The following is a 24,549-nucleotide window of genomic DNA, read 5'->3' as shown; positions in this document are numbered from 1 at the left end:
TAAATTTCTTAAAAATGGTCTGCGATGGTAGGTAATTCTTTAGACCTGGCACCATCCAACATTTTATGGATTTCTTTCTTATTTCTGTGTACAATTATAGATTTATTCATTTTGTTGGTTATGTATAATTCCATGTTTCTCTGTACATACAATTCACAGAGTTTATCCATATTCTATCAATGGATATTAGGTGGTTTCTGACTTGGGGCTACTGTTAGTAATTATTTTTCCTTCTTGTGTGGACACTCCCAGCAGTGCTCAGTGTCCACATACTGAGGGTCACAGGATGATGCTCAGGAACTCGGTAATGCCCAATATCAAACTCAAGGCTCCTCATGTGCTCATGTCCTGAGCCTTATCACTAGCCTTTCAACAGTTATTTTTAACATTTTTGTGAATATAGTATTTTTTGGCAAAGATAAAAGATTTGGGTATTTTTCTTAAAGAGTGATGGTTAGATCATTGACCCTGCTTAGTAGATATTTCAAGTAGTTTTTCAAATTTGTATTCTTACAGATAGTATGCATGAGTCTCATTCATTCAAACATCAGATAAACATACATTTTAAAAACTATTTTCCATCCTAAAGCATGCATAGACATATATTACTTAATTTTTCATTTTTCTGTTAACAAGTGAAACTGAGCCTCTTTTTGTACCTATGTTGTCTACTTGAACATTTTCTTTGAAAAGTGTCATTTTAAGTTCTTTACCCATTTTCAACTTGCTTATCCTTTACTGAATCATTTAAATACTAAAATATATCATATTTCTATTTCTTTATTTTCTGGCTAGCATACTTATTATCCTAATTATATCTTAATGGACAGACTTTTTAAATTTTAATATATTTTAATTTATAAAGTTTGTCCTGTTAGAGATAGCCTTCTATGTTTAAGAGAGTAAGTATAATTGGTGTAACATTTCACTATACCAGGAAAAAAGATTTTATTTATTTAAAGTATTAGATATATGCTATATATATAGAAAACTCAATTGTTTCATGGGGGCAGAGTGATAGTTTAGTAGGTAGGACACTTGCTCTGGAACTAGCCAACACAGGTTCAATTTCCAGCATCCCAGAGTGTCCCCTGAACACTGTTAGAAGCCTAGAGTAACCCAGTTCTGCGTGTGAACCAAACAAGTCAAAGCAAAACAAAAACCAAATGTTTCAATGTGCAGTCTATATATTGATGTACCCTTATTATATATGCAGTGTCTATAAAATTTTATCATGGCAGCATGCATTGAAAAAAATCACACTTTTATATAACTATAAATTAAATACAAGTTCCCTTAGGACTTAACCATCCAAGAAGTTTGTGGATTTGGAATCAGACTTTTTCCATTTCTTCTCATCTCCCACAGACTCGTATATGAATACTGGTTTTAAGTGATGCCAGGATAAGAATCTGAGTGGAACAGGCCCTGTCCCATAGGAGTCTCTGATTCTGCTCTCATCTACTAGACAAGTCTATGGTGAAGTGTTGGCCTATCGACGTGTCTTCAGGCATTACTGTTCAACTATGACGCTCTCAACTGAACTCAAGTCACCCACTGTCTGTTGTTTTCTTATTCCCAGTCTCTTGCTGATCTCTGGAAAGGCAGAGAAGACCTCAGCTGTTCCTTGCTTCCACCTTTCCCAAAGAAAGAGCATTTCCACATACCCAGGAGCAGTGAGGTAAGGCAGCAGAAACTCTACTGTGCACATCCAGACACTGATTTAAAAGAGATTGTCTTTTTATCCAGAATGACAGCAGGTAAAAATGATTATGCAACTTAATATTTTGTTCTTAATAGTTCTTAATAGTATGTGTCATTGCAAAGGAACATTGTTCTTATATTATGAAAAAGTAAGATCTATCATGTCAAGAGAGTCACAAAAAATATTCAGAATCCAAGGTTTTGTACTGATGCTCTCCAAAGAAAAAACATAGAGTATCAGAAGGCTGTTAGGTGAGTAAAGTACACCTGATACAAAAACTGAACATCTTAAAATAAATTTTTTTCTATATTCCCCTAACCAGGAACATCAACCTTAAGGAGGACAAATTTTTAATAGCCAATTGAAAATATTTATTCTATTTGCTCTCTAAATGGGTTTTTGGTAAATATTGACTTGGGAGAAATAATGACATTTTGATTTTTTAATTTAAAAAGTTTGATACGTAGGGCCTGTTGGAACAGCAGGTAGGGTACATGCCTTGTACGTGGCTGACCCAGATTCAATTCCAGGTATCCCATATGGTCCCTCGAGCACCACCAGGAATAATTCCTGAGTACAGAGTGAGTAGTAACTCCTGAATACTGCTGGGTGTGGCCCAAAAACCAAAAAAACAAAAACCAAACAACAACAAAAAATAGACTCCTGTAAGTATGTCTTAAATTAAATGGAGAGCATCATGCTGAGTGAAATGAGTCAGAAGGAGAAGGACAGAAAGAATGATTGCACTCGTGTGTGGGATATAAAAAATTAATATCTAAGGACAATAGCAAAAAGGACCAGGAAGATTGGTCCATGGTTGGAAACCTGCCAGGGAGAGAAGGTAGTTGGGATAGAGAAGGAACCACTATGACAATGAGAGTTGAAAATGATCATTCTGGATATGAACTGCATGCTGAAAGTAGGTGAAGGAATAAACATCTCAGTATTCTGAGGAGGGTGGGGGAAAAAGGTCGGCAAGAAGGAGGAAAACTGTGGACATTAGTGGTAAGAAACGTACAATGGTGAAGGAACAGGTGTTAGAACATTGTATGACTTAAACTCAACCATGAACAACTTTGTAACTGTGTATTTCATGGTTATTTAATAAAATAATCAATAAAAATGAAATATTAATTAAAAATAAGATTAAAAAGTATCCAAACAAGACTATCAAAATTATAGGTAGGATGAAATAATGCTTCATCTGTTACATGAACAGACTGAAGTTTCGATCAGGAGTAATAGATTATCATCTTCCATAGAGGGAAATGCAATTTGATTATATCCTCTTGGTAGGTTAATAGTTTTTCCTTCCTTCCTTTTTTTTTGCATTACTCATGATTTTCCTACCCTGGGTTGTTGTCTGAAAACCTGTGGACTTTCTTTTTGCTCAACATAACCCTAATCACTTTATCTCCCTTCCCTGACACTTCATAAAGTGATTCATTTTTTAAAATGTCATTAACTTATTTCCTGGAAGAACTTGACATGTTTTAAAACTGAACTTGATAGATAAATTTGTGACTATGCAGAGAAAAGATGCATTTTCTAATTTGCAGAACAAAAAAGATGAAGTCATAATATTCATTGGCTCTTCCCTTTCCTTAGCTTATTTGCTAATTTTAACAAATTGTAATTATCTCAAATGACCATTAATATTTTGTTTATCACTGAAGAATTTAATATAAATATGTTATATGCTTTGATTAGTTCCCAGTATATCACTTCCTAATACTAACATGAAAAGATGCAACATACTTTAGTGATTTATTTGTATGCCATTAACAATTTCTCCTCCAGTTTCCAAATCCATGACCGATCTTTCTCCTGACCCTAAGCCCAAATTATAACATAGACCAAATTGAATCCTGCACTAAGAACTGAAAAGGGTACTGTGTGGTTTCAAAGGTTCACCTCCTTCTGTGTTTTAAACAACTCATTATTAAAGGCTGGATACATACACAGTCATACACACACAATTTTCTTGCCTAAAGTGGGTTAAAATAGAGTGAGCATTATGATTATGACATAATTATAAGTATATCAACATGTTTTCATAGTTCTTGCATTTGCCCATTTGAAGATAAAGTATTAAGAGAATGGGAAAAGATTTTACTGTACTAAATAAGAATTATAAAGTCTGATGACATTCCATTTTTGTCAAACTTTCAAAACAGAAGAAAATTTATGGAATGCATCCTTACCAAAAAATGCATCCTTACACCATCCTTACCAAAAAAAAAAAAAAAGACTTAAAACCTCATAGTAGTATTATAATCTAGTTGGTAGCAACAAAAAGCCAAAGATGATAAAGATTTTATTCAGTTATTGTTGAATTCAGAAAAAATGTCTTGTGTATACAATAATAATGCATATTTTTATTTCAACACCTACGTAGAAATTGCTTTTCACAATCAGTAACTAAAATATAACTTCACATTGTTACCAACAAATAGAAAGCACTCATTGTTACTACCATGCCACAACTCATTTGTATATGAACGCAATAAAATGCTTTTAAATTCAAAACATCTTTGAAGAGGGGGCTATGGATATGGCTCAGAAAGTTGTAGCACATGCTTTGCCTGTGGGAACCCCAGGTTAAATTCTTGGTAGCACATGGTCTCTGGAGTACTGTTGAGAATAAACTCTTAAGCACTTAACTGGGAGTAGCCCAAGAAAAAGTGTGTGTATGTGGTAAAAAATATTCCCAGTCAAACATAAATTCTTTTAATATTTTGAAAGTAAATAATTCCTTTGTTAGGTGACAGAAAAATAAGTAACAAATTCAAACCTCTACTATTTAGCAACTAAGATTGTGTTTGTTCATAATTACTATTCCCAAACCTAGCGAGCAGTGACAGTGGTTCTTATTCTTTGTATTTGTTCTTCTTTAGTAAGTAATTGTCTTCTATATCTCTCTTGTAGGTGACGTGTTTCATATTCAAGGTCAGATTTATTCTTTTGCTAAAAAAAAAAAGAGAACTTCAATATACTTGTAGTACCATTAGTTTCCTTACTGGGTGTTCATTTTGGTGAAATATCACAAAATACAATGGTAAAATTATTTGCTCTCATGCAAAGTTTTGCTTGATTTGGAGAGATAGCACAGCGGTAGGGTGTTCACCTTGCTCGAGGCTGACCTGGGTTCATTTCCTTCGCCCCTCCCAGAGAGCCCGGCAAGCTACTGAGAGTATCTTGCCCGAACGGCAGAGCCTGGCAAGCTACCTGTGGCATATTCAATATGCCAAAAACAGTAACAAGTCTCAGAATGGAGACATTACTGGTGCCCGCTTGAGTAAATTGATGAGCAATGGGATTTCCTGTTGCTATTACATATGCTGACACTTCCAAAACACACACTACAGGCTGAATTATGTGCATCTAAGTTGAATATTCAGATTGTGCTTCTTTTATACCAGACAACTACAATACATATCTAGCTCCCAGGCTCATTCTGAAAATGTGTTAATTCTTCTTTACTCAATCTTTGCATGCATCAAAAGTTCCATGTCTGTGACTTAGTAGTCATTTTATATACTACCAGGTCATAAACTAAGTTTCCATTCCTTTGTATTTGTTTTGAATTTTCATTAATTTTCCTAATATCCAAAAAGCTATGTAGTAGAATCAAACTTTTTTTATTTATTAACACTAAATATTTAGGGAATATCTTCAGTTATTGGTTAGTAAATATAAGTTAATATGTCAAGATAAAGGACAAAGAGAAAAAAGGAAGTAATAAAAAAGGAAGGAAGAAGTAAATAAGAGAGATTTTAAGTTTTTAAGTTTTAATTTAGTCTGCATACATAAATTACTCCTGCAGGGCAGAGCCTGGCAAGCTACCCATGGCATATTTGATATACCAAAAACAGTAACAAAAAGTCTCATAATGGAGACGTTACTGGTGCCCGCTCGAGCAAATCGATGAGCAACTGGATGACAGTGACATAAATTACTATTTATTTTCTTCTCCTTGCTATTTCAAACTTACATTGATATTTCACTTTTCTATATATATTTGTACAACTGAAATTATCCCTAGCCTCCTATACTTGCTCTAATTAAGAATCACACATAGTCCTAACATGAGAAATAAAATGAAAGCATTTATTTAAATACAGGTAATAATGTCTGAGGACAAAATAATTAAAAAGGTATTTTTTCAAAGGCAAGCAATTATAAGAACAATTTCCTTGAAATCATATTTAAAATAATATTTTAAGATGAAAATTAAAGAACAAAATTAGCACAAGGGGATTTTCTGCAAAAGGGAGGATTTAACATTTCAATAACCTGAGTATACACAAAGCAACAAATCTGATTTGCCACCTACCACTATTTTGAAACACAAATTGACCTACTAGAGGCAAAAGAAGCTAGAAAGACAATAAAGTCCTGTAATAAGCTTTTAAAATTGGAATAAACAGTGAACTTGCAAATTACTGTCATACATATCAGACATTAATACTTTTTGAAATAATAGAACACATATTAACAGGACATTTGTGAACATTTTGAGAACAATAGAATCTACTAAACTGCACACAAGGTGAATGATAAAAACAAAAACTCAGTTGTTATAAAAAAATGCTATTACATAAATGGAAAAGCACTCATTTAATGGGAAGAAAATAAACATATAAATGAAATGTAATCTCCACTATTACAAAGCACCTTTTTCCCAGTAATTCAAAGCATATCCTTCTTTAATATATCTTGTGTCTTCATAGCTTTGTGAATAAGGGTTTTGTTGTTGCTTTTAAATGTTTTGTCTTAAATTCTATTTACAGAAAATATTTAGGACATCTAGGACTCCAGGTCCTTATATTTTTTTTTCAGTAAGTTTTATCTATTCATAGGTAATATTCACTCTCTCTCCTAAGCTTTCAGGCTTTTTCCAGTCAAGTGCTTGCTTCAAGAAATCTCTAAAATAATTCTGACTCACCCCAATCTCCCTTTGCCCTTACCATCAGTATACATGTAGAAGATTGCACTTTATTTCATGTTTTATAAATGATTATATCCAAAAAATTAAGTCAGTATATTTTGACTTATGACTTCTGTTCAGAAGAATGCAACACTGTTAGACAAGAAAATAACATATATAAAAAAAATTAAATAAATATCATGGTAGAACTCAGTTACTAGGACTAAAATAAATGATCAGTGAAACTGTGTGAATCATGAGCTGCCTTTTCCCTGAAATCAATATAATGCTATTTCATTTAAGTAATGACATTGAATTTGCATGGAATACTGCATGCTGGTCTAAAGCTCTGTCCTCAAAAATTCAAAACCCTATAAAGATGTAAAATAACGGAGTTTTTTTTTTTCATGTGGTACTTGTGCTACAAATACAATCAAATGGAGAGAAAAATGTTTTATAACTGCTGATAAATATATAGAGAAATGCCTGATAAACTAAAAAACTCTTCTTCTGGTTCATACCTGGGCATTTCTATCACACGTTTTTAATGTATTGATTGATTGATTTTTGCATCTCCTAAGTGATTGATGCTCGGGAGGTCTGGAGGCTCCTCTAAGCAGTTCTCAGCCAACTCAGTCTGCAGTTCAATGCAAGGGCCTAAGGATGCCCTGTAGGAGTATAGGGGTCCCCAGGGAAATACCTAGTTGGCTTAGGGATTGTTCCAAAACTGACCCACATGGGGAACCATGTGGTACAGGCATTGAATCAAGTTCAGCCATGTTCAAGGCATCACCTCAGCTCCTTTATTTTCTCTCTAGGCCCTGATCTCAGACTATTTACAGTGTCTCAGGAATTGCAGATCACTTCATTTGATTCTTGTTCTCCTAGACAATTTTGAGGAACCAGTACTCTTTCACTCCTATAGTTTAAGTCCTTCCTCTTTACAAACTTCATGTAAACAATAAAAGTGCCGTGAATAAATTACATAACATGCCTCTGTTTCTTTCCTTTTAGGTCTGCTTTATCCCAGGAGATAGAATTTTACTGCTACAGAACCCTTAGCTACATTTCTGTTGATAATCCAAGAATTGTTTTGAGTTCTTATCTCTTTTTAATGTGAATTTTTAAATGTTTATTAAAGTATAAGACATATCTGAAAAATTGCAGAAATTTCAAACATAGGAAAAAACGTTATTTTTCAAGTTAAAACAACTATAGATATATATGGATACTGTTCTAGGTTAGCACAATATTTATTAATAATTATAACACTGAGTTTAATAAATGTTTTGGAGACCATTATTCTTTTTTATTTTTATTGTTTCCTTATTTTGCTTCTTGATTGTAAAGGGGGAAAAATGAACACTTTGGCCACATTCTATCAAATTAAACTTAATAACTTTAATTTCCTTTTTTTTTTTAAGTCAAGAACAAGAACACACACAGACACGTGTCTTTTCTAATTTAGGCTAATAAGTGAGGTTATCAGATAACGATTGTGATAGGTGGGAAAATGTCTCTTCAAAGAAGACTTTCAGTGGTACAAGATGATCAGAAGGGAGATCGCTTTTTAAGTTGTAGGAGAGGAATCTAAAAAAAATACTTTAAGTACCTAAACGATTTCATCATTATTTAGTTGAATTTTATAAGAAAGGTAGAGAAGGGTTGGAAGGACTCTTAGATTTTAGTGTCAGTGACATTGACTTGGGTGAGTAGGATATAGAACATAGTTACAAATGTTGAATGTGTAACCTTGAACTTAATGGTAGAAGTCTAGATTGAAGATATATAATTAAAAGTTATGAGGGTTTATAGTATTTTATATGAATGTATCTTAATTCACTTCTCTCTTAAAAGTGTTTAAAATGGTTCAAATAGACAACAAATAAAGGTTTAATGAATTAATTAATATATTAATTTTAATCTTAGAATTTTTATATCTACCGTAAGTCAAATGCTGATTAATTAAACCTAACTCCTTACAGAAAAAGTTAATGAGATTAAATTCGGCCTCAATAATTAATAATGATTACTTCACCAGATAGAAAGAAAAATATTAGCTTTATAGGTTACAAAGAAGCGTAGTTCCTACATACTTTTCCCCAGTAAGTATACAGAAAATAGAAAAATATTTATCACCAAGGAAAATTTATGGACAAGAAATAGGAAGCAAAAGCAAATGTTTACAATGCTGAACTATTTTCTAATATATGCTATTTTATTGTAAACTATTCTATGACACATGGGAAATTTGAGTAAAGTATTAATATGAATTAGGCAAGACATTGCTTTCTATTTTTATTTCAGATCTATATGAGTATGGTACTTTCTTGTCTTGTAGAATCCTTTGTTTCTAAAACAATATTTATTGCATAAAATAACCTGTCTGCACTAAATGACACCAAGTAAAAACTGTTAAACCAGAACAGAAAGCTTTTCTTTAGGGATTAAGTGCAAATCAAATATTTTTTCTAAAATTTATGTACATATTAATAATATTTACATTTTATTGCCCCATCATTTTCTACTATGAGATAATGTATATCACACACAAAAGCAAATTTCAAAGATGTATGCACACTATTAGTCTTCATAATCAGCTACCCACGATTGTGTTGATTAGTTAGATGTTTCACACTTCCTATGTGTAGAGGTCAAGGCTTAGAATGAAAAGAATGTGCTGTGGGCACAGGAAGAGAAAAGAATGAGGAAGGGGTTTTTCTAAAGCAACCAAACTAAAGCCAATTGATTTGGATTAAAAACTTTTCAATTACTAGGCATAATTACTGAGATAAGTAACATTACAAGATGCAAATCAATATACATAAAAGTGTTGCCTATTCATCACAAACAATACTAGGAGAAAGAAAAAATAATTTTAAAAATAGCATCTACTGGGACCAGAGTAATTATAGGGTCAGTAGGGCACTTCTGTTGCATGTGGCTGATCTGAGTTTGATCCCTGGCACCTGGTATGGTTCCCCAGAACTCGGCTAGGAGGATACCTGAGCATAGAATCAGAAGTAAGCCTCGAGCAACACCCTCTGTGGCCCTAAAACAAAACAAAACAAAACAATCTCATTTATGATTGCATCAAAAATATGAAATACCTGGGAGTAAACGTAGCAAATGAAGTGAAATACCTAAAAAATAAAATATATATGGCATCATTAAAATCAATATACAATATATGCAGACATAAAGAAATAGATAGTACAGCGGGTAGAGCATTTGCCTTGCATGCGGCCGACCAGTTTGATTCCTGGGATACCATATGGTTCCCTGAGCACTGCCAGGAGTGATTCCTGAGTGCAGAGCCAGGTGTAACTCCTGAACATTACCAGGTGTGATCCAAAAAGCAAAAAAATAATAATAATAAAATATAATCAAAAAATACATAACTAAAAAAATGAAATAGAAAGACATGCAATGTTAATGATCCGATAAACAACATTTAATGGCTATCTTAAAACAATCTAAAATTGCAACAAGATTATCACATTTCAAGGACATAGAAAAAATAAGTCTAAAATTTATATGTAAGTTCAAAAAGTAACAAATAGCCAGAAAAATACTGAAAGCAAGAAGAAAATGGGGGTAATTGTGTAACCTGGCTTTAAGCTACACTACAAAACAGCAGTTAAAACAATGTGCTATGGAACAATAGCATGCACGCAGATCAATGAAGCAAAACAGAGATCCCACATGTGTATCTACATCTAATCTATGATAAAGATGCCAAAAAATAATACAATGGAGAAAAGAAAGTCTTTTAACATAAGGTAGTTGAAAAACTGGAGTACATATCATAAAAGAAGGAAAAAAGGGAAAAGAAACAGCATCACTATTTGACATAGTATACAAAATTAATTCAAAATGGTGTAAAGATTTGACTATTATGCCCCAAGTCATAATATATATAGAGGGAAATATAGACAAGTGCCAGAATGTCAGCATCAGAGACATATTTTTAGAATTGACTCCGTCTTAGGGAAGGCAAATAAAGAAGAAATGGAAGTAAATCAAAGTAAAAAGCTTTACTCAGGAAAATAATCTATCATGAAAAGAAATCCAAAAAAGCTACCTACCAACTGTGAGGAGATACTTGCACATCCTATATAGACAAATTGTTTGTCTTAGGACAAAATATGTTAAGAAATCACACAATTCAACAACAAAAACCAAAACCAAGCAATGCTTCTTCAAAGAGATACATAGATTTTTCTATGAACTATAAAAAAAACTCAACATCACTTAATACTAGGAAAATGCAAATTTAAACCACAATGAGATATGGACTCAAGGCAACGGAAATAAACTAGGTCAGAAAGTTGGAAACTGTCACAGAGCTGGTTTGAACAGTTCCAGTGAGATGTCACTGGAATTTTGGTGATGGGAGTGGTGAAAATTTCACACAAATTGGGGTCTCAGAGATAGTACGTGAGGTAAGGTCTTGGCCTTGCAAGTGGGCAAACTGGTTTTGATCCCCAGTATCCCATATGATCCTTTAGTGATCCCTGAGCACAGAACCAGGAGTAAGCCCTGAGCACTTCAGAATGTGGGCCAAAAACAAACAAAAATTACACACATGTAGAGTTCTGAAGCTAAATTTCAGAAATTTGGTGATTTTAAATAGATCATACATCAATTTTAATGTTTTTTCACTATTAGTCGACTTTTAGTGATAATTTTTTTCTAAATTTTTAATCCATAATAACATATAAAGAAATGTCACTCCTGAGCATATTCTTAGATCCCCAAGCCAAGTCCATTTAAAAATCAGTGTACTCTGAGGTGTTCTAGAAATAGGATTGTGTGCAGCAACTTCTACTGAAGTTGTGATATCTTGATTAAATTTCTAAGTATAAATAGCAAATCTGGACATATGAGATGTGATTAAATATACCTTTATTGAATGATAGAAGGGAAATCTTAATTATTATTTTACAACATGAGTCTTGTTCACATAACATTGAAATGTACCATATACATATACACAAATTTAAGCATAGAAAATAACACATATAAGTGATAATATAGTGGGGATAAGAGTAGTTTTAAAAGGGCCAGAAAGATCATAGGTGAATACAGTGTTTTCCTTGTATGAGGCTGACTCCATTTTCATTCCCAGCAACACATAAGCACTACCACATGTGGTCCCTGAGTACATAGCCAGGAGTAAGCCATAAGCACAGCCAGGTACAAACCTTCAGAAAGTAAATAAATTAATTAAAAGAAACAAACTTTATTGCAACATGATTACTGTACCTTAAGGTATAAGATTAAATGTTTGTAATTAGAAAAACATACAATGAAGACAACAAAATATAAAATTTATTTTAAACTGCCCTTTTCTAGCAAAATGGACGATATTTGTATATAATAAATTTATTGGACTGGAGCGATAGTACAGCAGGTAGGGCATTTCTCTTGCACGTGGCCAACCAGGGTTCAATTCCTCATCCCTCTCAGAAAGCCCAGCAAGCTATAGAGAGTATCCCACCCACACGGCAGAGCCTGGCAAGCTCCCCGTGCCGTATTCGATATGTCAAAAACAGTAACAACAAGCTTCACAATGGAGATGTTACTGGTGCCTGCTTGAGCAAATCGATGAACAATGGGATGGCAGTGCTACAGTGCTACAGTGCAATAAATTTATTATTTATTTATTTATAATAATATAATTGGGGGTTGAACAGTGTTTGAAAATTAAGAAACAAATTGGTAGTGAAAAATAAAATAATATCCAAACATTTGAACTAAATAGTACATTGGCAAATAATAGTTAAAAGTAGATTTCAGGGGCCAGAGCAATAAAACAAGTAAAGAGCTTGTCTTGCATGCAGGGAGGGAGCTTGCCTTGCATGCAGTCAACCTGGGTTCAATTCCTGAGACTCTGAGCACTGCTGGATGTAGCCCAAAACCAAAAAATGAAAATCTAAAAGTAGACTCAGAGAAACATAAAAATTCATTTCACTATATGAAAATATTATATAGCAAAACATGTAGGATACAGTCATGATGGTGATGAAAAAAAAACTGAAAAGGGAAAAATTCTCAAATTCATTATTCATGTTCTGACACAGGAATTTGAATAAAGAACAAAGAAAACCCCAAAGGATACAATAAAGATTTGTACACACACATACGCATTCATATATATTTGTCAAAGTAAAGAAATATATAAATTTCCAATATCAGAAAAACATATATAACCAAATATCTTATAAACATCAAAAGGAAATAAAGAACATTAAAAGATAACTATACATATTGTTTTACTACTTAGATGTAACTGATGTAACTGATCCCTTGGCAGGCCTAGAGTTGAATATTGGACCTGAAACAATATAGAAGAGAAGCAAACTGGTGGGGGATGGGATGTTGAAGAACTGTATGCATGAAACCCTACTTTGAACAGTATTGTAACTCACAATAACTAAAATTCTATTTTAAAATAAGATAAATATACTTCTACACACCATACTAAAAACATTAACAATAAATTGAATCTCCTATTAGTACTAAGGATATTGAATTCATAAGTCAAAGTTCTCAAACTATTAGCTATAGGTCAGGTGGTTTCAGTATAGAGTTCTATAAAACTCTAGAATAATAATGCAAATGCTATACACTCTATGCTATACATTCTAAAAGTAGAAGTAAAAAGTTGTAATAAGTAATAAGAAGTAATAAAGACTGGAGCAATAGAACAGTGGGTAGCACGTTTGCCTTGCACATGGCCGACCCGTGTTTAATTCCTCCGCCCCTCTCGGAGAGCCTGGCAAGCTACTGAGAGTATCCTGCCCACAAGGCAGAGCCTGGCAATCTACCCGTGGCATATTTAATATGCCAAAAAACAATAACAAGAAGTCTCACAATGGAGATGTTACTGGTGCCCACTCGAGCAAATCGATGAACAACGGGATGACAGTGACAGTGCTAAAAACAGAGGTCATACAATAATTTCTAATATTAGAAGTAATAAAACAAGTTCTAATACTTTTTATAAATATACTATTAACCTGATACATAAACCAAAGACAGCATAAAAGGTAAGCTATAAACAAAACTATCCATGCTGAAAACACCATTAATATAGTGTTACCAATAGAATATAGCAGTTTATAAAGTGAAGTAAAAACCATAACCACAGAGCTCACAATAATGAAATATGAGACTAAGCCAATAATTTTTAAAAAGCAGTGTATATTGTGAAAAAATGACCTGATTATTCTAATTACTGTTTATAAATTGTCTGACATAATTTCACACACACATGCACATGTACTCACACACACCTAAGAAAAAAATATTTTTTCGATACGGGCAAGAGTTTTGTAAATTTATATGGGAAGATAAAGGAACCGAAATAACTGTCCTGGACCAGGAAGATAGTACAGTGGGACTTGCTTTGTATGTAACTGACCTGGTTCTATCCCCAACACTGCATATGTTTCCCCAATACTCCTAGGAGTAATCTCTGAGCACAGAACAAGTAAACTCCAAACATAGCCAAGTGTGATTCAAACTCACTCCAATATTTTTAATTAAAAAATTTTTAAATAGCTGCAATAATTTTGATAAAGACTAAGGTGTGGAGACTCAGTCAACTCAATTTCAAGACCGATTAACTACTTCCATCAATACTGCAGTTTTAGTAGAGTGATTGAATTAATGGAATATAGAAGAGAATTCAGAAACAGAATCACAATGCCTAATTATTATTTTGTTAAATTTCAAAAGCTACTCATTCAGAAGAGAAAGAGATGTCTTTGAAGAAATAGCACAGGGCCATTTAGACATTCTTAAGCAATTTTTGCAAAGTTTCTATATTAGTTATTTTAACATCTTATTCAAAACTTACTTTAAAATATAAGATTATAAAATAGTAAGATAATAAAATAGTAATCAACCATTGTTGCATATGGCCAGACAGAAGGTCATAGCCTAAAGATATAAAACACGGAAAGGAAAACCAACAAATTGAACATTATAAAAATTAATTGAACTGAGTGGGAAGGAATGTATCTCACAGGTTGAGTACATACTTTGAGTTAGGGTTTGGATTCAGAACATCACATAAAAAATAGTTTGAGAAAGATAACATGAAGATAGTAAATATGCAAACTATGTAAAAATAGAATATGTTTATAAACCACATATCTAAAAGTGTTATTACTTAAAATATATTAAAAAATTGTCAATTTTTGTCAAATTGATCAAAAGCTGTCAATTATCAACTATTAAAAGATACAACTTGAGCATTTGCAGTGAGTTTGAAGATATATTTCACTGATTAAAAATATGATATACAGATAGCACCCAAATACATGAAAATATGTTCAACATATTAGTCAGTAGGGAAGTATTAGTCATTAAGGAAAAACAGACTAAACCCACAAAGTGTCATCATTACATAACTGCTTAACTGACTAAGAAGAATAATATGACAACATTAAATGTGAGAGAAGATACAGAGAAATTAGACCACTCGTACATTTCTGGTGGGAATACAAATGGTAAAAACATTTGGGAAAACAAGTTTGCTTAAAAATCATGCAGTTACCATATTAATAAACAATTCTATTATTGGTCCCCTATTTCAGAGAAATCAAAATTCTGCTCAAGAAAAATCTGTACATCAACATTTTAGGTATTTTGTTCATTATGGGACTCTGCACCAGGCTGTTTTCACTAGGGGCGCCCCAGCGGGGGGCGGATGAGAACCCTCCCCACCCCAAGGGACCCAGCCCCAGCAGCAGACCTCCACCACGCAACTGCCTCCAGGCTGCTTTCTGAACAGCGCAGCCACTTTGCGGCTGTGTGACACCTTAGAAGACACTTCCTACCCATTTTCCATAATTATCACACTATATTTGATGGAGTTCAGACAGTAGGCAACAAATTATAGATAGTAATATATATCTCAGAGAGCCCAGCAAGCTACCGAGAGTATCCTGCCCACATGGACAGAGACTGACAAGCTACCTGTGGCATATTCGATATGCCAAAAACAGTAACAATAGGTCTCATTCCTCTTACCTGAAAGAGCCTCCAATCATTGGGAAAGATGAGTAAGGAGATGCTGCTAAAATCTCAGGTCTGGAGAGGAATAGAGATTTTATTGGTGCCTGCTTAAACAAATAGACGAACAACAAAATGACAGTGATACAGTGATTATAGTTCATAGCTGGATTTTGGGATATATATATATATGTAGAGAGAGAGAGAGAGAAAGAGAGAAAGAGAGAGAGATACCAAGGTAAATTTTAATTACAAAAAAGATATATGTATATATATATATGTTTGTATATCTCTGTGTTACTTTCTCATATTAAAAAATTAAGATAGTTAATTGCCATTAGATGTATAACGTAAAAGAATATAGTAGGAAGAAAAAATATCCAGGAGAATCAAGACAAAAACTTAGAAATAAAGAATACAGACAAAAATTAGATATTTCCTATTTTTAGCTATCCTAAAAGATAATTGAATGTTTAAAGTATGTCAAGAATGTTCTCTGATTATAACGGAATTGAACTAGAAGAGAAAAAAAAAAGACAAATATTTGGAATATCACCAAATATTTGAAAATTAAACAACACATTTCTACATAACCTGGATTCCAATAGAATGAATCAAGAAAATTGTTTTTAATTTTTAATTTTGTTCTGAATGGCAATAAAAGTCCATGTCAAAATTTATGAAACATAGCTAAAGCAGTATTTAAAGAAAAATACGTTTATTATTTTGGTCTTTTGTTTTGCAATATAAAACTTCTTTAGTAAGGAAAGTTCTATTTAAGGCAACCAATAACAGAGGAATAAATTAAACCCAAAACAAACAGAGGACATAAATCAGTTCAATGAAAACATATTAAAATATTTTAAAAGTTGGGGCTGGAGCGATAGCACAGCGGGTAGGGCATGTGCCTTGCACGCAGCTGACCCGGGTTCAATACCCAGCATCCCATATGGTCCCCCGAGCACCGCTAGGGGTAGTTCCTGAGTGCAAAGCCAGGAGTAACCCCTGTGCATCGCCAGGTATGACCCCAAAAAATAAAATAAAATAAAATAAAATATTTTAAAAGCTAGTTATTTAAAATAGTTATTAAGTTATTAGTTATTAAGTTATTTAAAATGGATATCATGATTGATGAAACTCAAGCTAAAAGGGATGGAATGATATGAGGGTACAACTGTCAAATATCAGATATCAAAAAAGGAAAAAACATCACTGTATATGATAAAGAAATTAATAAAACACTATATATGGCTTTGTGGTTGAATAAGAGGCAACCTCTACATTTTTTCTTAGAGATAAAGATCTCTGTATTTTGTTTTGGAGTCCTACATAGTATCAAATAATTATGGAACACATAGCTAAGTAAATTTTTTCAACAAGTAGGCCTGTGCAATATGACGTTCTGAACCCAGTCTCTGCAACAAATAGAATATTCTTTCATTGAAGTTCTAAATGGACTGATTGAAGCATCTTGGATAGTCTCTCACAGGCTTTATAGACTACAAAGTGATGCTAATAAGAATTGAAACATCTTTAAACATAGGGTGGGAGTGAGCTAAAAAAAAAGTCTGAGGATGTTGAAACCCTCCTAAGTAACGATTGTTATGGGTATGCAGGATTGAAATGATTACTGAGAACTTGAGGGGCAATTCAATGAGATCAGGTATATCAGAGTGGTGTGGGTGAAGCAATGTGTAACATAATATCATAGGGATTTGAGCACAGTGTGTGTCATTAATGTTGAGAATCCATGTACATTCTTATGACTATGAACCTTTTCTTTGCAACTTATTGTACCTGTTGTTACATACACCTCTGGAGTTTGCATTCTTTTCGATTAGTTTGAGATCATGAAATTCTTTAGCAAATATATTCAGAAAGTATAATGCATTAAGCACAATAAACATTAATTTCTCACTTATGTTGATCGTCAAAGGTAGTTCAAAGTTGGCAAAGCTCTTCTCCAGGTAGCTCTTCAGAGACCCCAGGCTAATGGAACCTTTATCCTTCTGAGTATATAACATATGCCGTATTTCCTGGCAAAATACTTCAAACTGTGGAACAGAAGAAAGAAAAACAACAAACAAGAAACATGAAGCAACTTGGGGGTAATTTTTACAAACCAGACACAGTGAATTTTAATTTGCATTCCTGTGGCTGACTTAGTGGTATGACTTGAGGAGGGTAACCCCAAGGGAGACTGGTAAACTGACCTGGCAAACATCACCAAGATCAGTCATAGCTAGCAGCACCACATTAAATGTGAACTTGAGATGCTCTAAAATCTCATGTCCAGCCTATTTAGGAATGCTAAACAAAGATTTTCCGCATAAGAACCAAGTGATGAGGACAAAAAGGTCTGTGGTGGGGACTGAATCACAATCTTGTGAACTATTTGATTTCCTATTAAGCCTTTGAACTAGCTTTCCCATCTATATTCACCTAAATCCCAACTTAATGAAAATGACTCATGAACTGTCCATAGCCACTTGAAGATGCTTTCCAGGTACCTTGTTTGCTCCCACCAGGACTTCTACTGATCCTTCTTCATCTTGCTTCTGAAATTTTGGTTTTGTCAACGTTTGGACTAATATAAGTCAACCTATCCTACTATAACCATACATCATGAACTGGGTGGCTTAAACCAGGGCTTCTTAAACCATTTCCACTAATGGCTCCTGTGCCCGGAGAGACTTTCATGTGACCTAGGGTATATAAAATAGTATGGGAGTGGAGGAGAGAAGGTCAAAGGGCAAAGATCGGCCTTGTGTGCAGTTGAGCCTGGTTCAATCCCTGACACAGCATATGGAACCCTGAGCACCACCAAAAGTAATTCCTGTAGCCCCTAATCAATGCCAGCCTCCACATTTCCCTCCAAATATAACAACAACCGTAATAAATAGTAATAACTATGTAACAAACATTTACTGATATAAATCATAAATTTATCTAAATGCACATTGTTTTGCCAGGCCCTCATTCAGTTACTTGATCTTATATGGAGTCATGACCCAGAGTTCAATCAGCTGAAGCTGCAACAATAGAAATGTATCTTCTTAGAGATAAGGAAAATGGAAGTCCAAGATCAGGATGCTGACGAATCTTTCTCTTCCCCACCCACCCACTTCAAGCCTCCCATAACTTCCCCTCACTTGCCTTTAGTGTTGATGATGGTGGCTGTCATGATGACTGATCAGAACTTGTCTGAGTCTTGAGTTCAGATACTTAGCTGTGGTTTGCGCTGGGTAGCGCAGCAGGTTGCGGTGCTTACACAAACTTGCCATGGTACTACCTGTTTGGACTGTAGTCCTCTCTGGGGCTCACGCTTGGTTGAGCTTGAATATATTTTAGTTGTGCTGGGAATCTTATCCCCCCAGCTGTGTTGCTCTCCCATACCTGATTGCTGAGGACTGGAAATCACCTGCAGGGTCAGATCCATAGACAGCAGAGCTGATACAATGGTGCAAATATATGTTGAAAGAGCAGAGATAAAATTTTTGACCTTGTAAGGCAGGCATTCTAAAGTACTATGCTCTCTGACAGGCCTGTCAGATGGCTCTAAAGGAAACTCTCTTTTTGGTTTGCAAATGGCCTCATTCCTACTCAGTTCTCCGATATACTCTCTTCAGTGGATCTATATGCAAAGCAAAACAGAGATAAATAGATAGATGTACAGGTAGACAGACACAGAAAGAGAGATACAGAAAATCTTATCTCCTTTTCTTTAAAGGCTGCAAGTTTGATAAAAACCAGGGCCCCAAACTTGTGATCTCACTTAGCGCTAACAAAATTCTAATGTCCCTTCCTCAAAATATAGTCATTCTGGGAATTAAGACTTCAACATATAAACTTTGAGTGGACATAATTCAGTCCATAAAAGTTAATTTTAGTGTTTTTTTTTCCCTAAGATCTTTTTACCTGGTACATCTCTCTGGATCTCTGTGCAGTAGATGATCTATTCTAGCAGGAAGTCAACCTTTAATCTTTGTTCTATTCAGTTAAGACCTGGTTCTTTCTCACAGTTCCTTCAGGAAGATGCAATTCAATAAAATATGACAGAACAAAGTAATATATAGCTTTTCCCAGAGATTTAAGATGCATTCTCTCTGGTTTATTGGTGAGTTCTTCAATTAGGTAAATATTTACAGAGGTCTTCAATATTCATATGCTAAATAGTGATCAATTCATTTAACTATGTAACAAATATATGATACACATAATTATAGTATATAAATATCAATATGGAGAGGGGCCTCGAGCATGACTGTAGCTAGGTTCTGGTGGTCTTCGGCTGCCGGGAGCTCTGCTCAGGGTGGGGAGGGAAGCTGGAGCCCATCCCCTCCGAGGGGCCCCAGGGAAGACAGCCAGGCGTGCGGGCAAGAGACTCTGCCTCACGCATGCAGGTACCGGCAGAGGAACCCAGGTGTGTGTAAGTCCATCAATGGATAACATCCAGAGACTTAAAAGCAAGCTCCCAGAAGAGAGCGATGCAGAGAGTCTCTTGCCCGCACGCCTGGCTGTCTTCCCTGGGGTCCCTCGGAGAGGATGGGATCCAGCTTCCCTCCCCACCCCAAGCAGAGCTCCCGGCGGCCGAAGACCACCGGAACCTAGCTACAGTCATGCTGGAGGCCCCTCTCCACACGTTCAGACAGACCTCATGCATGAAGGTACCCAGGTGTGTGTAATTCCATCAACGGCCAACATCCAGAGACTTAAAAGCAAGCTCCCAGAGACTTAAAAGCATGGCAAAGTGGCCGAGAGATATCTTGTAGCCTGCTTCTCCCTCTGGGAGAAACTGGCAAGCTTCTGAGAGTTTCCTGCCCACAAGGAACAGCCTTGCAAGCTTTCCATGGTGTATTCATATGCAAAATCCAGTAACAAGCTGGATCTCATTCCCCTGACCCTGAAAGAGCCTCCAATGTGACATCTACATCATTGAGAGGGCTGAGCCAGAGAGACTTCTAAGATCTCAGGGAAAGGACAAATGGAGAGGTTATTGAGCCTGCTCAAGAAATTGACAATTAACGGGGATTTTGTGATTCGTGAAATATCAATATATATTTAATTAGTTTAAACTAAATTTATATATTGAAATTTAATTAGTAATATTAAAATTAAGGAAAAAGACAAACATATGTGTCCTATATATACGCTTTATGCCTCTGGTGGTCAATCACTAATACAACTATGGTGAGTCTGAACTACAATTTTTTTCCTAGAAAATCATCTTAATTAATGTGAATAATTTCCATAACCAATATCTGAGTATACAGGCTTAGACTCCCAAGTAGAGTGAAGTTTAAAAGAAGATATGCAAAAAATTGGGGCATAATAAAATAGCCAGAATAATTCAAATGGGGTCATTGTTATTGGGAGCAGGGTTTCATGGAAAGTGGGTCAGAAGTTAATCAATAATATTTAAAATGGAAAGGTATGCTCTGTAGAGTTCTTAGTGCCCAGCTAGACTCTAGCAATAGCCAGAATGAGACAAGTGAATAAGTCTAGCATCTGCCCTTAGCAGAGAAAATTTTCAACTCAATGGCAGTATTTATTTTTATTGTCTGGAAACTGAAAATGCCTGAAGCAAGTTTTCTAATTAGTTGGGCTAAAAGTCTCGATAGCTGGTCCAACTTCCCAAAGTTCCGTTTGCTGCTCTAACTTCCCAACTTTGTCTTACCACAGCTGCAGTGGAATTTGAGGTAGTAGGTGGCATTTATCTAGTGACAGACCTCTACATCTGCCCTCCCAATTCTCTTTTAGAGTTGAACTTTTCCTCTATTAAAGGAATTAGGAAGCATCATGGATGGTAACATTTAAGGGGACATTTAAGAGTGTCCTTTTCTGCTATGTCATACAAAAAACCTGTGATGTGTGCAAGGAATATGTGTTTTGACCAATACTGCCTCAGAGATTTGAGATAGCTTCTGTCTTAAGTCAGAAATGCAAATTATTGTTTGTTGATAGATTATTAATTTAGCACATATCTGTAGAATTTGTTTTCCATAGGGCTGGGATGGAGTGATAGGGCAGTAGGTAGGGCATTCACCTTGCATGCGGCTGACTCGGGTTCGATTCCTCCGCCCCTCTCAGAAAGCCTGGCAAGCTACCGAGAGTATCTCGCCCGCATGGCAGAGCCTGGAAAGCTACCCGTGGCGTATTTGATATGCTAAAAACAGTAACAAGTAGTCTTACGATGGAGACATTACTGGTGCCCGCTGGAGCAAATCGATGAGCAACAGGATGACAGTGACAATGACAGTTTTCCACGGGACAGTAGTTCAGGTTGACATCATATAAAGGTAGAATACTGAAGTATGAATCAGGGAAGTTCCCTACAGGCTTTCCTATGAACTGTGGCTTTCAATCAGGATGTGGTAGCACACCTGGGGGGGGGGAAGATAGATATTTTTGTCTTATAATATATTATTTAATAGTTTATCAATTGATAGCCATTGATATGGATATATAGCTTGACCTTTGCTTCTAATTAGTAGGTAAAGGGATATATATGAAAACCTTTCAGTATCTATATTGCAAACCATAATGCCCAAAAGAAAAGAGGAGGAGGGAAGGAGGGGAAAGAGAGACAAACAGACAGAGACAGAGACAGAGGGAGGGAAAGAAGTGGGGGATGGAGAGGGAAACTGGGGACATTGGTGATGGGAAATGTATACTGGTGAACGGACAGACGGAACATTATATGACTGAATCCTAATCCTGAACTACTTTGTAACTGTGTGTCACACAGTTTCATTTAAAAATAAATTAAAAAAATGTGAATAAAAAGTTAGTAGAATCTTTTCTTCTAGCATTCAGTCTTTGACCTAGTTCCTGTCAGAGAATGCCTAAAGCCCTCATAATTTCCTAAAGTGAAGCAAAAAGAAATATCTATTATTCTAAATTTGATGTTTGGCTGTGATTTCTGGCCACTGGAATCCCTTGGAATTTCATAGGTGGTGGCATTGTTTTTTGTTTTCATGAAGCTACTCTGGATCTGCTCCCGCAAAGCACCTGGTGATCGGATTAGAAATTTGAAATTTTCAGCCACATCAATTTGCTGATTGTGCCTATAGGATGAAACCTACATTAAAATCACAATAGCAGGAAGTCTGAAGTACTTTCAGGTTGCTTAAATTCAACCATGCAGGGGAGTGGTCTCGGGTTCTTGAAATCTCCTGCATTCAAGATCCTTCTGGTCTGCCACAGGTATTTCTTATCTCCTTTCTCATCTGTATCCTTTATCAAATACTTTGTTGTGTAAGTGTTTCTCTGAGCCATTCTAGAAAGCAATTAAATTCAAGGTGGTGGAAGTGATGAAAACCTCTGATTTATAGCCAGGATGACCTGGGAACCTGCTATTTGCAACTCGTATTTGAAGTGGGTGGGGAGGGAAATTGAATGGGATTGAGTCCTTAACCTATGGGGACTGCACTAACACCAGTTAATGTCAGAATTGAGTTATAGGACACCCTGTTGATGACAGAGAACTTCCTTGTGTGGGGAAAAAATAGTATCTGGTGAGGGCTTTTTGAGTTTATGAGTGTAGTGATACTGTGAGACTAAAGAAAAGAAACACCAAAGGAGAATTTTCCCAAAAATAATGTTTTTCGTTGTGGCAAGATACACATAACATAAACATAACCATTTTACTCTAATTAAGTGGCCTTTAGTGTACTTAAACTCTTTGGTAACTATAACTATTTGATGTTTCAAAACTTTTAGTAGACTGTTTTAAAGTGGTTTTGCTTTCACAGCTAATAAAAAGGAAGAATATAGAAGGATTCATCGCCTTTCTCACATATGCACAGCCTCCCTCTTCATCAATCCCTCACCGGGTGGTACATTCATAATATAAATATAATAAATCCCTACTAACATATCATTATCAACCAAAGCCCATTGTTTACATTTGGGTTCACTCTTAAGCTTGTGGATTTGTGCAAATTGATAATAATTTGTATTTACAATTATGGTATCATAGAAAATAACAAAACTATTTCATTTTTCTAAAAATATGTTTGCTCATCTCTCCCCTCACTCCCACCCCACCCCTACCCCCGCCACCTTCTCAAATCCTTTGCAACTGGTATTTTGCAGTCTTTGTGACTTGCTTTTTCAAGAATGCAATGTAGTTGGATTCTTATAATGCTTAGTCTTTTTAGATTGACTTCCTAGTATCAAGCTTTTAAGTTTCTTTCATGTCTTCTCAGTTCTCTATAGCACTGAATAATGCTTCATCGTTTAAGCATACTATAGACTTTATATCCCACTGAAATCTTTTTAACAGTAGACAGATAAGATTTATCTGTGATTTTACTAGAAACATGTGAGAACATGTGGATTCTGGGACCAAAAATCTTGTACACTTGAGCAGAAGGTGGTGAACTGAACCAAAGTGACATCAGTGGATGAATACAAATGATGATAGTCTTTTTGATTTTTAAAGGTCATGATCACGATCACAAAATTCTGTTAATCACCAATTTCTCGGGCGGGCTCAGTAACATCTCATTTCATCCTTTCCCTGAGATCTTAGAAGTCCTTCTCGACTCGGCTCTCCTAACAATGTAGTACTGGAGGCTCTTCAGGGTCAGGGGAATGAGATCCAGCTTGTTACTGGATTTTGCATATGAATACACCATGGGAAGCTTGCAAGGCTGTTCCATGTGGGCAGGAAACTCTCAGAAGCTTTCCAGTTTCTCCCAGAAAGGCTAAAGATACACTTCTGGGAGCTTGCTTTTTAGTCTCTCTCTGGATGTTGGCCATTGATGGGATTACACACACCTGGGTTCCTCTGCAGGTACCTTCATGCATGAGGCCTGTCCAAACATGTGGAGAGGAGCCTCGAGCATGGCTGTAGCTAGATTCCGGTGGTCTTCGGCCGTCG

The sequence above is a fragment of the Sorex araneus genome, chromosome 9, assembly GCF_027595985.1.
Source record: "Sorex araneus isolate mSorAra2 chromosome 9, mSorAra2.pri, whole genome shotgun sequence".
NCBI classification, from domain to species: Eukaryota; Metazoa; Chordata; class Mammalia; order Eulipotyphla; family Soricidae; genus Sorex; species Sorex araneus.
The sequence above is the reverse complement of the archived record's forward strand: the minus strand, read 5'-3'. Positions refer to the sequence as shown.